The sequence below is a fragment of the Camelus dromedarius genome, chromosome 15, assembly GCF_036321535.1.
Source record: "Camelus dromedarius isolate mCamDro1 chromosome 15, mCamDro1.pat, whole genome shotgun sequence".
In the NCBI taxonomy this organism is placed as follows: Eukaryota; Metazoa; Chordata; class Mammalia; order Artiodactyla; family Camelidae; genus Camelus; species Camelus dromedarius.
In genome coordinates, this window is record NC_087450.1 from 43754327 (window position 1) to 43769882 (window position 15556).

At 47.7% G+C, this 15556-nt stretch overlaps 1 protein-coding gene across 1 annotated transcript in view; it reads left to right on the forward strand.

Moving 5' to 3' along the window:
* Positions 1-15556, forward strand: part of ALK (ALK receptor tyrosine kinase) — a 679224-nt gene that overhangs the window by 589387 nt on the left and 74281 nt on the right. The window lies entirely within an intron of this gene.

Consider the following 15556-nt stretch of genomic DNA (forward strand, 5'->3'; position numbering starts at 1 on the left):
TCTCAGCTACTCTATGTGCCAGAAGAAAATCTCTTGGAATCAGTCTCCAAACCCAGTATGAGGTCCATCAGCGGTTATTAGATCTGTGAGCCCCAGAGAAGCTGATGAAGGCCACCAGGCCCGACACCAGCAGGCCCAGGGGTTCCCCCAAGTGATGCTGGTGCCTGAGGATGCAAGGCTTCTTCCTACGTGAGTCACCGGAGAAGCGGGTGTACAGCACACGGTCCACTCACACTCTTTTTCCTCTAAAAGATAGTTCTGTATTAAAACAACAATAGCTAAATGGTAAATCTCTCATTTCTCCTTATAATATGAAATCTTTGTTTAGTGCAAAGTACCAAAACAAAAGTAGAGGCTATACCATTGCACTGAATTCACTGACCTTCAACTTATTAAGTAAATATTAGCTTTGCTTTGTCTTTGAAGAAATCCTTTTTCCCTCCCCTAAAAAGCTGTCCCAGGACTAACTCTCATCCCTTCCAAGTCCTACCTGATCTCATCCAGCTCCCAAACCAGAGGAAAGAATTTGGTTGCTTTTCTAATCATCTCTCCCCTTTCCTCCCTTCACCTTGAACTAGAACCTCATTTTTCCACCCAAAAGGGAACCTGGCCTCCTAAACCGTCATCTCTGTTTCGCACTCTGCCTCGTGGTTCACAAAAACGCCTAATGTGTGGGAGGCAGCCTTCTGCCAGCACCACTCTCCACCCCCTGCCCCGTGACTTACCTCCATCACTGCCCAGCCGTTGGTCCACCACTGCCTCCCTGTGATTAATGCAGGTCTTGCCAAGCAAACATGTGGCAAGCCCTGCCCCGTCTCACCGCCAGCACTGATTACATAGCAGGGACTCCAGAAACATGTATTGATCGACCGGTGAGCGATTGATGCTTGAGCTCAATCCTAAGATGTCAGCAGCGGCTCCCCTGCAGCCAACATTTAGGAGGCAGTCATCTGCCCTGCCTGACTCTGGTTTATTGCCATATAACTCCCACTGCCCCTAAAAGACTGATCAGTAAGGATCTGCCCAGTGGCCACTCGGACTAATGAAATCTCACAGTGGCTCAAAAGCGGCGATGCTCCCCCACTACCTCTGAATAAAATCAGAAGCAAGTGGTTGCCTGAGAGGCTGTAGATGACAGTGGCTGAAACCCACGCTTCCTTTGCTGCCTGACCCCAGCCTTGAAACAGGGGTGACAGCAAGTGGCTGTGGGTCAGTGTTTTGTCTGCAGACCCCCTTCCAGAGTGACCCCAACTCAAAAGGTAGAGGACATTGAGGCAAATACATCCCCAAGCAGCCTTACTAGGCTCTTTGGGAAGGCTTGGGAGACCCAAATAGAGCCAGTGCTTTCCCAGGAGCCCAGTGCCGCATCGGGGAGCAGCTGAGGTGAGGGATAAGCAGAGGCGGGCTCCCAACACCCCTCCCCTGCTGTGTTCCTGCAGCAGGAGGCATCCCTCCTTCTGACGGACCTGTTAGCCCCACCTTGCTGCAGACTCCTCGCAGAGCAGATTTGGGAGGATTAATGGGGAGAGAGGGAGCAGGGCCTCCTTTCCCCACCACCCACAGGATGAAGTCGACCGAGCCCCCTGAAGCGTCACTTGGCCAGGACTCAGCCTCCTGGTCAGGGAGAACAGGCCTCACCCTGGGTCCAGCCTGAGGCTCACCCTCTTGGCTTTAATCCAGACCCCCACAGTTCTTGCACAAGTTCCTCTGCAGGCGGTCCTGGCTCAGGTCAGGAGCTCAGAGAATTCAGTCTAGAAGAGGAGAGCATAAGGAGACAAAAGATTAGCCAATTAAGAGAGCCAGGTGCCTGCAGGGAGAGAAGTGCCCTGCGGAGGAGGGGTCCAGGCAGGCTCATGGAGAGGTCAAGGTCAGGGCTACACCCATTCAGAAAAAATCACCTGGCTTACCCTTGCCTGGCGCCTCCCACATGCCTGGGACTGCACAGCTACAGCAGCGACTAGGGGAACCGGTACCCACTGTTCTGGAGCTTCCGGCCCACAGGAAGAGGGCAGCCTGTGAACCTCATGGCCTGTATCGTGAAGCTTAACCCAACTCAGAGCTGCTACGTGGGAGGGCCCCCTGGAGAGGAAGGGTGCACTGGGGCCAGAGGGAAAGGAATAGAAGGAACAATCGGTAAGCAAGTCTGACCAGGGCTGGGCTGTCTCACATCCTCACGTGTCCTCCTCTAGTCCTCACTCTGGAACTCTGGCCCAGAGCTGGCGGCTGTTACTGGCACTACAGGGATCAGGGAGATGATGTGGAAGAACGTAAGTGTCCCACAGCTGGTGGGGGAACGGGGCCAGGATGGGCCTCGAAGTACATTCCTCAGCCAATTGAGCTTCTTCGAGTATCCAATTCTCCTATCAGAGATCAGTGCTATCAACGGGGAAGAGCTGGGAGAGCATCCCAGACCAGAGCCCATGCGTGATCAGTAAGCAGACCAGCTCCCAGCCATCCCGACAAAGGATGGGGGAGGCTGGATAATAAGATTTTCTCCCCAAAGTTCAGTGCTGTCAGTTTCTACTGGGCTGGAACAAAGGTGGCTTGTGGCATTTCATCTCTCCTGGCAGACATTAGAGCAGCTCCTAGCAATGCAAAGGCCACGTGAGGTCTTCTGAAAACCATCACTCACCAAGCTTCCACATTTCTAAACACTCCTCACATCCCCCAAGCCAGCCCTCCCCTCTGACGAGGGCCTGACACTCTGGGTCTGGGGGTTTCCCCACCCCCAGCCCACGAGGCAGAGCTGGGCCGCGGGAGCATCCAGGCAGGGAATAGCAGTCCAGGTGCTTCACGGAGCATTCTCGGAAGCCTCAGTCACTTCAGCTAATCAGATGAAGAAACGGAGAGAAAATGGGGCAAGTATTAAGGCTGGGGAAATTACATTTGTCAGTTTTGCACATACAATTACACTAACCAAATGGTTGGGATAATGCAATCACCGGGCTGCAGAGTTTCTCCCTCTCTCTCTCTCTCTAATGGGCAGTAATATTAGCAAGGAAGAGCTGCATGTGGCCTCTGCCACCTCTCTCTCTCTAAAAGCCCAGGTGAGGGCAGGTAGGACCCACAGAGCCAAATGACTCTGCCCTCAGCGTTCTTACCCCTCTTCCTTTCTCCTGTAGGCTCACACATTGTGTAGGAGGGCAGGAGGGAATTAGCTCAACCCACAGGTATCTGTAACTTGCAGAGCCCTGGCATCAAGCCACAGTCTTGCCTCGGGGTTGGTTGGTGACAATTGGTTTACTGTTTTCTAAATATATGTCTCTTGCCAAAGGTTGGGGTCGGGGAGTGGACAATTACAAATGGGTGGAGAAGAGCATTGGACCAGGAGTCAGAACCCCTGTGCACAGCCCTGGCTGGCCTGCAAGCTTTGTTCCTGGGGAGGCTCCCGCCTCTGCCCAGCCTTCTGTGACCTCCTCTGATGTCTGGGGCATGTCAGCAAACCCACAGTAACAGAGCTTGTATGAGAGGGGCTAACTCAAACACCGACAAAGGCCAGAAAACTGCTACTTTTAAAGGTCAAGGTTTGAAGTAGACAGCCTCCAGGTCTCTCCCCATCCATTCCTAGCGCCATGGTTCTAAGGGCTGAAGGGAGCCAGCGCTCTCCTGGGCCCATCTCTCTAACTAACCCATGGCACTGCTAATGCGCCCAGAAGTGAGGGGGACAGACTGCCCATTTCCACACATGCTCCTATGATTCAAGACCAGATGCCAATTCCAATGAGAAAGTTTTATGTGTTTCACATAAATTGATTGGGTCTATTTCTGCTAAATGCATTATCCATTCACCACAGAACAACTATTAGAGTTAATAGAATTTGTAGCTGGAGCCATTATGTTCCAAGTACACCCTTCTGGGGATGACAGCATTATTGGAAGGCAGGATTCGCAGGGCCCAATTCCCCTCACTCAGAACCTATCATCTCATTCGCTGGCGGTCTTTGTTTCCATCAGAAACAGGCCCTGCAGGCCCAGTCAAGCTCCCTGCAGCAGCACACCCTGATAGTGAAGGGTCACCCAGATCCTAAAGACTTAAGTGTATCCTAGTCCAGTTCCAGAAACTCCTGTCTCCTTACCACCTGTCAGCACTACAGACAGCCCCATGCCAGGCTGAGGGCAGAGAGGAAGCTGGGGTTCCCCTTTAGCCATGCCTCTTTACTGTGTGCCAGTTTTGAAGGCAGAAGGCCCCAAAGGCATTGGGAGGACAGGGAACAAGTAAGGATAGGAGGCCCACGCTCCATGGGGAACTCAGAGTAGACTCCTGGGTTCATGGCACCGTTAACAGCTTTCCCCAGAAATAACCAGTGACAGAATCTGGGGCTGCATGAATGCAGCAGTGAGCAGATCAGCTGGCGGGGACCTAGATGCCACCTAGATTTTCTCCAAGTGTGTCCTCACGTCATCTGCTTCTTGTGACTCGGCTGGGGGAGGGAGGACCCACAGGTGCTGCTGGTTAAAATGCAGATTCCTGGGCCCCGCAGACCTGTGGAATCTTAATATCTAGGAGTGAGAGGTCAAAACCTGCCTTTTTAACAAACTCACAAGGAAAGCCTGGTTTGAAACAGAGTTTAAGAACCCCAGACTGCAGCCCGACCTCCTCCATCCAGAGGGGTGTGGTCCTTGGGACAGAGTGGAGGCGGTTCCGACCATGTAGCATCTTTTGAGCTTTGAGGTCTCAGACAGCAAAGGCCTCGTATCATGCGTCTCCTCCTTACACAGCAGTAATAACCACTAGTCACCGAGCATCGCCGTGCGCTGGGAACCATGCTGGCTGTTTCGTATGCGTTCCCTCACTTGTACTAGAGTATTATCCCCCTGTTACAGACGAGGAACTTGAGGCCCACAGAGGCAGAGTAACTTGCCCTAAGTTATACACCCTGTGTAAAAGGCTAAAGAATAAGTTTCTCTAAAATCACATGAAGAATCAAGTTTTCTAAGCCAGATCATATTCCAAAGGGCAAAGCTGTGATAAAGAAACCTTTAAAGAATCCCACTGTTGGGGGTCATCTAGAGGAATTTCTCTTCTCTGAAAAACCCTGTTTATAATGTCAATTTTTGCTTAAACAGAGCACATCTCCATCTTCAGTAATATTCAAAATAGTGCACCAGGCACACAGCATACCCCTGCGCGTGTAAGAAAGCTGGTAGCTGTGGCTAACCAGCGTGTCTCCAGCGCCCCAGCCATCGTGGGCGCACGTGAAAGGCACTTCTGACACTTCCCGCTTATGTAGCCTTTCCCAGAACCCCCCGTTCGTCTGGGGGAGCACCTCTTTAAGAGCTGGGCAGGCAGCTCTTAAACCCATTCCAGCTCTGGCCACTTCGCTGCTCAGCTGGCCTGCTGTTTAACCATGTGCTACATGTTCTCTTTTCCTCACTAATTTTAGATTATCACCTATTTATAGCCAGCGTATAGTGATGACGCATGAGGCACCAGCCTTAACAAGGCTCGTGGGCCACCAGTCACTGTGGCAGGCTTGGCACCCTCCCAGTTAGGATGTCACTCTTCATTTGGGCGCGGCTCCCTTCCCCAGGAGCTAGCGCAGCTGTGCTCCAGGAAGAGAGGTGGCGTGGAACTAATTCGTGATTCATGATCCGCATTACTCACGTTAACAAGTCCCTCTGGTGCAACAGGCTTTGCACGCTGGAGAGCCAGTCGGCATCCCCAGGAGGTGGCCGACACCGAGGCCCAGGGCCTGCTCGGTGGCCGAGGAAGAGAAAGCACTTCCGCAGGGACCTGGTGATGGTGACAGGGGGAACTGAAAGCTGGATAGGAAGCCCTGCACCCTGGCATAGTGCTCGCAAGCAGCAGAGCTCGTGGGTGAATGTTCACCATTTGCAGACTGCCTGCTTTCCTCTGTACACCGTCTACAGCTACTACGCACGCTCAGTGCCTCTTACATGATCCTTACAGACTCTCCCCCCGGGTGCCCCAGGATAGACATCACCGGTCAGCTCTGCCACTTACATTAAGCCACTCCTCCTTGGCATGGCTTTGTTTCCCCACGTCCAAAAAATGGCGCTTATAGTCTTAGGGTTTCCATCTCATAGGTTTGATGAACAGATCACACGAGTGAATGCGTGTCAGAGGCTTAGAGCGGTGCTTGACACAAAGTGAGCTACGTGAGCTATCATTATTTTCCCCACTTTAGATCTGAGGAGACAGAATCAGAAATGTTGTGTGACCTGCCCCACCAGTCAGCTGCAGAGCCAGGGTTCCCTCTCAAGCCAGCTCACCCCAAAGTCTTCCCACTCTAACCCCATGCCCATTAGGAACAACCCCAAATACCAGCCAGCTGCTGACCACAGTTAGGGAGAAGCTCTTGCCACATCCAGATTGGCTACATCCACCTTCTCTTTCCACAGAAGGCCGACATGACGCCACCACTAGCCCAGCACAAGGGAGGTTCTGGGTCCCTTTCCAGTGTCCAGTTCTGATCACATTTGGAATTAGGACAGATCCCCCTACTCTCCAGCTCTGACTTTATTCTGCCTTGGATGGTGAGGTCTCCATCCAAGACTGGTGCATTGTAAATTATGCTGAACTGATCCTCCTTTCTAAAAGGAGTCCAGTGTCCTTTAAGAAAGCCAGGAATCAACAGTGTTACTTCAGAGCTGCCCGACCCTGGGCCCCTCTGGAGAATGAGTGCAGCAGCACCCAACTCTGACGGACTCAGACACGCCTCACAAACCTCCAGTCTAACACCATGTGGTGGTTGACATTAAGGCAAAGCTTCAGACAAAATGCCTTCACACCATGCCTAGCAGCAGAGAGGACCCACTTCCTTTCTCTCTCCTGGCTGGCTAAAGGAAACATGTTGTTTTGTCCCATTTGTTTCAGTGAAAGTTTACGTAAGTGGGAGACAATAAATGGTCCCAGAACTCTGGTCTCAGCACACTTTGATTAGGATCGTTTAACTCCAGGACCAGCAGAACACAAAGGCCCCTCCATCAGTGCAGGTGCATTAAGCACTTGCTATTTGGGAAGTCCGCCTTTAATTATCGTCCTTCTCCCAAGCTTGCTAGTTCTGCCGGCAGAGCAACTGCATCCCCTTGGAGCCTACTCAGCTCTTTGCCTTTTGTAGCAAAGCTTCAGTGATCCTGGAAAGAGGGATATTTTTCCAGTTTTTCTGGGCCCAGAGCTGGACAAAAGAGCTCAGAGGAGAAGGGCTGAAATGCTAACTCTAGATCCCAAGAGGGGTTCCTCCCTGGCTTCCCCCTCCATTGCCAAGAGGAAAAGGAACCAGAGGTGGAATTGCCTTAGCCATCACTGAGTCAAACAGGAGGGAGAGGGCCCAGGGAAGAGCTCAGCCCAGCCAGTGCCCTCCATGCAGGGTGTTTACATAAAAGATGAGGTCAGAGAAAGCACTGGCTTCCGGGGTGGGCTTTTGGGGGTATGGATAGATATCTTTTGCTCAGTTACAAATTACCATAAACATAGTGGCTTAAAACAACACACATTTTTTATAGTAGTTTCTGTGGGTCAGGAAACTCAGGCACAGCTCGGCTGGGTCCTCTGCTTCATAGTTTCTCATTTTCTCATATGGTTGCACAAGATGTTAGCCAGGGCTGGGTCTCATCTGAAAGCTCAACTGAGGAGGGAGTTACTCCCAAGCTCACTGGTTGTTGACAGTTCCTGGAGAAGCCAATGATGAGAGAGAGAAAGGGAAAGAGAGACAGAGACAGAGACAGAGAAATAGGGCATGTGCTAGCAAGATGGAAGTTACAGTCTTATGTAACATAATCATGAAAATAACACTCCATCACCTTTGCCACATTCCACGGTTAGAAGTGACTCACAGGTCTCGCCCACATTCAAAGGGAGGGGATTATGCAAGGGTGTGGCTACCAGGAGGTAGAGATGATTGGCGCCCCCTGACAGCCTACCTGCAGTGGCTTTCATGTGTTGGAGATCGACCAATCTCCAGGGAGCTCTGAGAGCTCATTGTGGATTCTGAAGGACAGAATTCCTGGCAGCAATCTCAAGCCTCTCTGTTCAACGTTCCACAGACACTTAAATGTTCACAAAGTACCCACTGAGTACCAGTCCGTAAGAGGACGGCAAATGGAACACAGAGAGTCCTAGAGACCGTGGTTCTAGCCATGCGACTTCAGGACAGTCGGACGTTCTGAGCCCCCACTTTTCCTTTGTCCATGAGGTAGGGATAATGATTACCTGCCCCAGCTCTTTCTCAGAGCTGGCCGCTGTGGTGAGCAAGCGATATCGTTTCTAACAGGCTTTGAAAGTTCCAAAAGACTATACTAATATAAAATGTTGTGTGATATTGCTATTAACATTATTAAACTGTAGAACAGAAAAGATTGGGCCAATTCACGTGCCCCTGGTACGTTGCCTTCTATACATTTTCAGCATATTTATCTCCTCCTTCACCTCCACCTGTGAGCTGTGTACTCTTTCATTTATACATAACTGTGTGCTCTGGGCCTATTTTTCTTAATTTTTTAAAATTTTAAGCAAATTCTAGTTTTTGACCTCTTACAACTAACCATGTTAAAAAGGGGGAAGGCAATATTTTGCCTGCTAGGTCATCTTGTTCAGTCAATTCCCCCAGCCCAGTTGATCGCCAGTTTGCAGGTGAAACCCTCAAACTCCACTTGGGGGAAATATGTGACTTGGGTGAGGGCGTAGAGGATAACCGCCAAAGACCCACTCATCAATATAAAGTGAAAGAGGGTTTTTAGTCTTTTAAAGTTGGTCAAGATCTCAGAAATATCAGGGACTCCAGAACTTTCTCCAAGGACAGATTTTCAAACAAATCCCAGGTGACTGTGTCTGGGTGGCCTGATTTGATTTTTACAGTGAATGTTGACAGTGACTTCATAATGTGAGAGCACATTTTATTCACTTAATTATTATTTTTTATTAAGTGACTGACAGACTGAATGATCCAATTCTGGAATTAACATTATCAAGTCAGGAAAATAAGGCACAGCTTGGGCTTGTCCAGCAACCCAACTGAAAATCAGAAAAAGTCCCCAGGCCTCAGATGAGCTCCCTGAGAGAGGACTATCTTCCTTCTGCCAGATTTATGGCTCTGATCCCGCTAACTAGTCTGTTCAGTCTGTCGGCTGATCAGCTCCATCAGCCATGGGGCCCGAGGTGTGCCCACACTGCTAAGGAGTAGGATGGAGTGTTTCCTTACAGACTGCAGGGCTCCCTGCATTTCAGTTACATACGTGTGGGTGTGCACACGTGAGTGTGTGCTGGTGTGTGTGCGAGTGAGCACATGAAGGTGTGTGCTGGCTCCCCAGGAGCCTACCGGCTCTCTGCTGCGCAGTCATGGGTAAGAGACAGAATGCCTTTCAGCAAGCATCCACTTCCACCACAAGAGCGCCTCTGGTCCGCTCCACCCCATAATGCTCTCACTCTAACACAGGAGCCCCAGAGAGGATCCCGTCCAGCCACACACAGAACCCCCAGCATGCGTGAGCTCCGTCTCTGACCGCGCAAGTGGGTTTGGGGGCTGATGTTTGGCCTACTCTTTTCTTTCTACTTTTTTGGTTTTGGCTTTATTTTCATATAACAAAGGTTTATCCTATGTGACTGGTACTGTTTTAGGTCATGGAAACAAGGCAGTGAACAAAATTAACTAAGCCTTACTTTTGTAGAGTTTACCCACTGGAGGGAGACAGACAGCAGGCAGTGTACAGATGATACAGATTCAGGTAGTGATGTGTTATGAGGAAAATAAGGCAAGTTAAGGGGACAGAGATGACAGTGGCAGAGCACGCATGCTGTACCCAAGGGTGTTAGGAGAGAAGACCTGAGGTTTTGGCAGGTGTGCTTCAAAGCGGAGCCAGGGTGATGCTGCTTGTTACCAATGTTAAGATCCCACTTTTCACTCCTAGGCTGGTGTGGCCTGGGGAGACCTCCAAGGCCCTCCACAACATAGCTACAACTCTCATAGGCTCTAAACGCCTTGGCCATGAAGTGTGTGGAGACACAGCAGCGGGTGGTGGAGAAAGGGGAGCACACCTGCGCTGAGCAGACTGGGCCGGGGGAGTGACCCAGACACCTGGCTCTCCACCAAGGAAGGCAGGCTGAAGGCCACACACAGTGACTGAGGAAGCACTGGAAACCTGGTCCCACTCCAGGCGGGCATCGCTGTCTAAGTGAGAGCAGCAGGAGTCTCTGATCAGTGGTGTTTTCATTGCAGCTAGGTGGACATCTGGATTCTAGGAGGCTTCCTCCACAGTGAGTGTGAGCCAGCCGATGGCTGGCAGCCCAAGGAAGAGTCCAGTCCCATAACAAAAACTTACAGATGACCGCTGATGTTAGCTCGGGCTCGCGACGCCAAGACTCACATCTCTGTGATCTTTTTGGCCTTTTCATCATGCTTATTGCCTCAAGACCACTGCATGTCTAGCCACCATGACTGCATTACAAGTGGGAGCAACGGAGAAGTGTCTCTTCCCTTTTCTCTAGTCTTATACAATTTGTCTTCTATTGTTGGTCAACCATTTGGTCCTACTTGCTCCCGGACCCCTTCCCTTTCTGCCCTTGACATTTGGGTTTCCCACCTTCTCATGTTTCCCTGTTCTCCAGTCCATCCTGGAAGGTCCAGGACCTTGGCGCAGGAGTCAGGACATTTGTTCTCTCCAGCTCCTACTCACTCGGCCACCTGGGCTACCCGCACCTCCATCTGCCCATCTGTCAGAGGTGTTATAGTCTCAAGGGCCTTGTAAGGACTGCACCCTTCATGACTTAGAACCAGACAACAACTACTAAGAATAAAGCAGTGAGGGTTCTGGCCGCCCACCCTGTGGCCTCTCTCCCAGGAGCCAAGGGACCTGACAACAGGAGGCAACAAATCCTACTACCACAAACCCTGTGGCCAGGCACCAGGTTTCCTCTCCCCGGTCTGCGGACAAGAGCAGATGAGGGCAGAAATCAATGACTCTTCAGGCCTGAGTGTGGCAGGGCTGGTACTTGAACCACCACCACTTCCCACTTAAGCCTCCGAACCACACCCATGATGTGTAGCCCCCAGGTGGGTGAGTCCACAGTCACAATATCAAATACTTTATCGACACAACTCTGGCCTGAAGCCAACTTGGAAGTAACCAAATTAGCCCCAAGACCTCTCTTAACTTAATTTTTACAGCTCTGCTTTCATGATAGTGTTTTTCCTGTGACCTTTCTTCTCTCCTGTGTTACTGACTTTCCCTCGAGGAGCAGGGGGTGGCTGAGAACACCACACAGCAGCCATCACAGAAGCCATTAAAAACCCCCTCAGATTGCCAGGTGTCAGAGCAGTTTAGGGTAATTCAGTCCTGAAAGCAGCTTTTATCTCAACAGCCCAGACTTGCTGCCCTGTTGATGGGGAGCCGGTTTGCTCCTAGATTTCTCCCCATGAAGGGATATCTACCTCCCAGCACAGAGGGATGGGCCTCTGGTCTTTGTTCCCCAGGAGACCACAGCGTGTATAGGCATCCTGCCCATCCAGAGGAACTGTGAGAGGGCCAAGGGAGACCAAGATGTACAAGTGAGGAGAGACGTGTGCATGAGCACACCTAGTACAAAAGACAGAGCTGTAAGATCGTTGTTACCCCCTCCAAACTTCTCATCACCAAACAGGAACAAGAAAGAAATGACAAAAAGCTACACATGAATAAACAAAGGGTGTGTGGGTGGGTGTGTATGTGTGTGTGCGCGCGCATGTGCAAATGCAGTCTGAGAAACCAACTAGAACGACATGGAAAATCCATCAACTGAAAACTGTACTGTAAAAAGAGTAAATGTCACGGCCCCTCCTCACTTTGCCTCTGTAATCACAGGCCAACTGTATAACTTTTCTACGTGATTGCCTATCTTATGAGATAAAAGTAGCAATTCTTTCCCTTTTCCTATCTACTGACCTAACATGGTTTTAAGGAGCTAAATTAACACAAGAAGCAAGTGCAACATAAATGTACTGTAATTAAATATATTGACATTGAAGGCCTACAGATTCCCAGGCTATTCATTCAGAATCATAGTAACATCCTTTTATCTGAGGTTAGACTTCCAGTACGTTCCACGAGCCACCAAACATAAGTACCAAAATATAAATACATTCCAAACTGTGAAATAAAAGTTTTCTGCAGTTGGCTGCCCCTCAGTCTGATGCACAGAGAGGTGTAGGGCTTCCCTCATGCCCTCACCCAACACTGGGTGCAAAATAAGACTAAGCACAGAATGTACGGAGCACTAAGGAAGCATAGCTGGCAGCAGAGAAGAAGAAAAGCAAAAAAGGAGACAAAACAAGTGCTTAAAACTGTAATCCTAGGGGAATGTTCCTGTTGAAACTACTCATTAAAAGAGCATACCTGTGTATCTGAGAGTCCTTAACCAGGATGAGCAGTACCAACGTACCTTACAGTAAAATTGTTGTACCTTCAGGAAAAAGAAAAAAAAAACTGTGGGCATATAAGCAAAAACAGCAAGTGATTTATTAGAGGATGAAACTTAGGTTATCATCAGGGTTTTTGACAGTAATACTTTATACCAGAAGAAAATGGAGTAGTGTATTTAATATACTCAAAGGGAAAAATATTATCAATAGTCAGGAACTCAAGGGGATGGACAGACAGATGAGACAGGCAGAGATCTGTAAACGACAAAAAAACAAAAACCTCAAAGAATACTGCTCCCCTGGGCATCTACTTGAAAACAAACTTCAGACAACAAAAATGACTAGAGATACATCAACATGATTTATATGAGCATTAAACATGTAATACTTACAGATTAATTAAAGGCTAAAGAGGAAAGAGTAACATACGTAACGGCAGTATGCCCAGTCAGCGTAGACAGGGTACAACTTCAAGAAAATTTAGGAAAAGAGGGGAGGGTATAACTCAAGTGATAGAGTGCATGTTTGGCATGCACCAGGTCCTGGGCTCAATCCCCAGTATCTCCTCCAAAAAATAAATAATAAACCTAATTACCTCCCCACCCCACCCCCAAAAAAAGAAAAAAAAATTTTAGGAGAACGAAGAGCATATGTGCCAAAAAATTTTTTTGCTAATCTCAGTTTTCATTTCGATTATGGCATAGTGCTAGTGTTGTTATCCAATACTATTGTGTGTATAATGAAAAATACAGTGGACAAGTGATTATAGAATATTCTAATTCCATTATCACTTGTGCACTTGGGAACCAAGATTCTCAGTGTGGACAAAGAAATACAGATGTGACATAGAAGAGGTTAAATTAAAAACCCTGTAGTCCCGAACTTGAATTGGAACTATCGATGTGAGCTCATGGGGTATTTTGTCATATACGTATGTGTCTATTTCATATTTATGTGTGTTTATACTGAAATACATATGTTTAAAATATGTATTTCCTAGCTCTGTCTACTAAAGAAGCCTAGAAATAACCACCAACCCTGTAGCAATAAGTGTCTATAGCACTCAGATTGTATACTTAAAATACTTTTTTTCACTAAAAGAAACCAAAGCTTTTAAAAATGGCTGTGTCCAGGTCTGGGGAAGGAACATTTCATCATGCCAGGTAGCTAGGAAGAAAAAGAACTCAGGAAGCTACCACGGACCAAAAATATGACAATTTGAGTTTCTAAAGGATAATAATTATGATTAATTAAAACTCAAAATATGTTTAAATTCATGTATTCATAATGATATGCAAACAACTAATTAGTCAGTTTCGGAGGATGGTGGAGAACCAGTTCATTACCTTGAAAACTGCAAATAAAGGAGTAAGAATTGAGCATTTACCCTGCCTTTCCTATATGAACTATACCTCTGGGTAACCAAATAGTAGATAAGAGGAAACATCTCTTTATAAATATATTCCAACTAATAAATAAGAAAAAAAAGGATATAATTTGAATATCATTATTTTACAACTCCCCAAAAATAAATGAACCTAGGCATTATGCTTCCACAACTGCTAACATCAGACAATAGAAAGCAGTGATTAGACACTGATCTTCTATCAGAAGAGGATGCTGCTCCATTGATTAAAGAGTTGAAATGCTTTAACCTCACAATGGCAACAGTATGTATATTATTTTCATTTTGCCCTAATATGGAGAACAGTTTGTTAATTTCACCATGTAGACTAAAAGGATTACTTTTTCCAATTTATAATGAAGAATGGTGTCGTATACATTTATGGATGGTGAATGATTATATTTACTTGGATTTTGGTCATTATTTTGTTTAATGGGATCCACAATGGCCATCATAATGGTTCAATGTGCCACAGCTCCCACGAAGTTCAGCTCAGTCAACTGATATGGATAAAATTCAGTTCCATGGATCAAAATCAAAATAGTGTAAAAGACCCACATGAGCCATTGAGTGCTCTGCTGTGGTACAACCACAGGCCTTCAACACGAGGCAGACCCTTATTACTGTGATTAACTGTGATAGTTGAGAACTCCTTTTCCTTTGTATCACGCTTTATTTCTTTGCATTCAATTGAGCAGATGCGATGGCTTAGCAACAGTAATAAAACCAGCACAATCACCATCTAGCCTATTTTTTTTAACATTGTGCTGTATATTACTAATTGATTTGTTTGGGGATGCTGCAATATACTTAAAATGAAACCCAGTGCTTAATGGATTTTTCTTTACTCGGCTGTCTATAACCAATCAGTATTTTGATGTTTGTGGATTCTTTATACGATTTAGATCTGAGTGAGTATTAAACTAGGTTTCCAGTGTGTGGTATAAGTAAGAACAAGATAAAACAGTTCCTTTTTTTCTCTCTCATAAATGAGTTTTCATACAATAGTTTTATTGTTGTTGTTGTTGTTTTTAAGTAAAAAAAAAAAGGGGGGGGGGGAAGAGCCAGGCTTTCTCCTTCCCCTTCTCCCAATCCAGGCCCTACTTGGGGGCCATGTCATCCTCCTACAGCTCCACAGAGCCTCATGGACCAACGCAGGCTCTCCGCTGGGGAAATATGAGGACCCTGGAACTCTCAGACTGCAGCTCAGCATCAAGCCCACCTTATTGCTCGTCTTGCTGTGACCTCATCTTCTCTTCAATAACCAAGATTTTACCTTGTTGCTTATTACCCAGTCCCTCTCCATCTCTGCTGGCTGACCTTGTAAACACTCCAGTTACTGGATTTCCCTTTTGACACTTCCTGGCTCCCCATGGTCTCTCTGGGGACCAGAGTCCTGACGATGAGCACCTGCTTTTCCTGGTTTGTGCCCATGACCGCCTAAAACCCACACTCTGCTAGGCTAAGCTACTCTGGGATTCCTGAGGCTGAGGGTCTACCCTCAAGGTTGCTCAGGACAAGACTCTCACCTGTCCCCTCATAGTGACCTGCCTACTCTTTGGTCCTAAGCAACCTTGATCAGGTCTGTCCTGGTGTTAACTGAGCCCTAGGCTCATAGATTTAAAGGAAAAAAAAAAAAAACAGACAACATGAGGATTTTATAGTGATTGTGGTACCTTTTCAAGTCTTGAACTTGAACTCAGAAGATCTCTGTTTAACTCCTAACTTGACTGATTATCCACTCTGTGTACAGGAGGCTGGTTCTCCTGGGAATGTTTTCACATAATGCAAATATTGT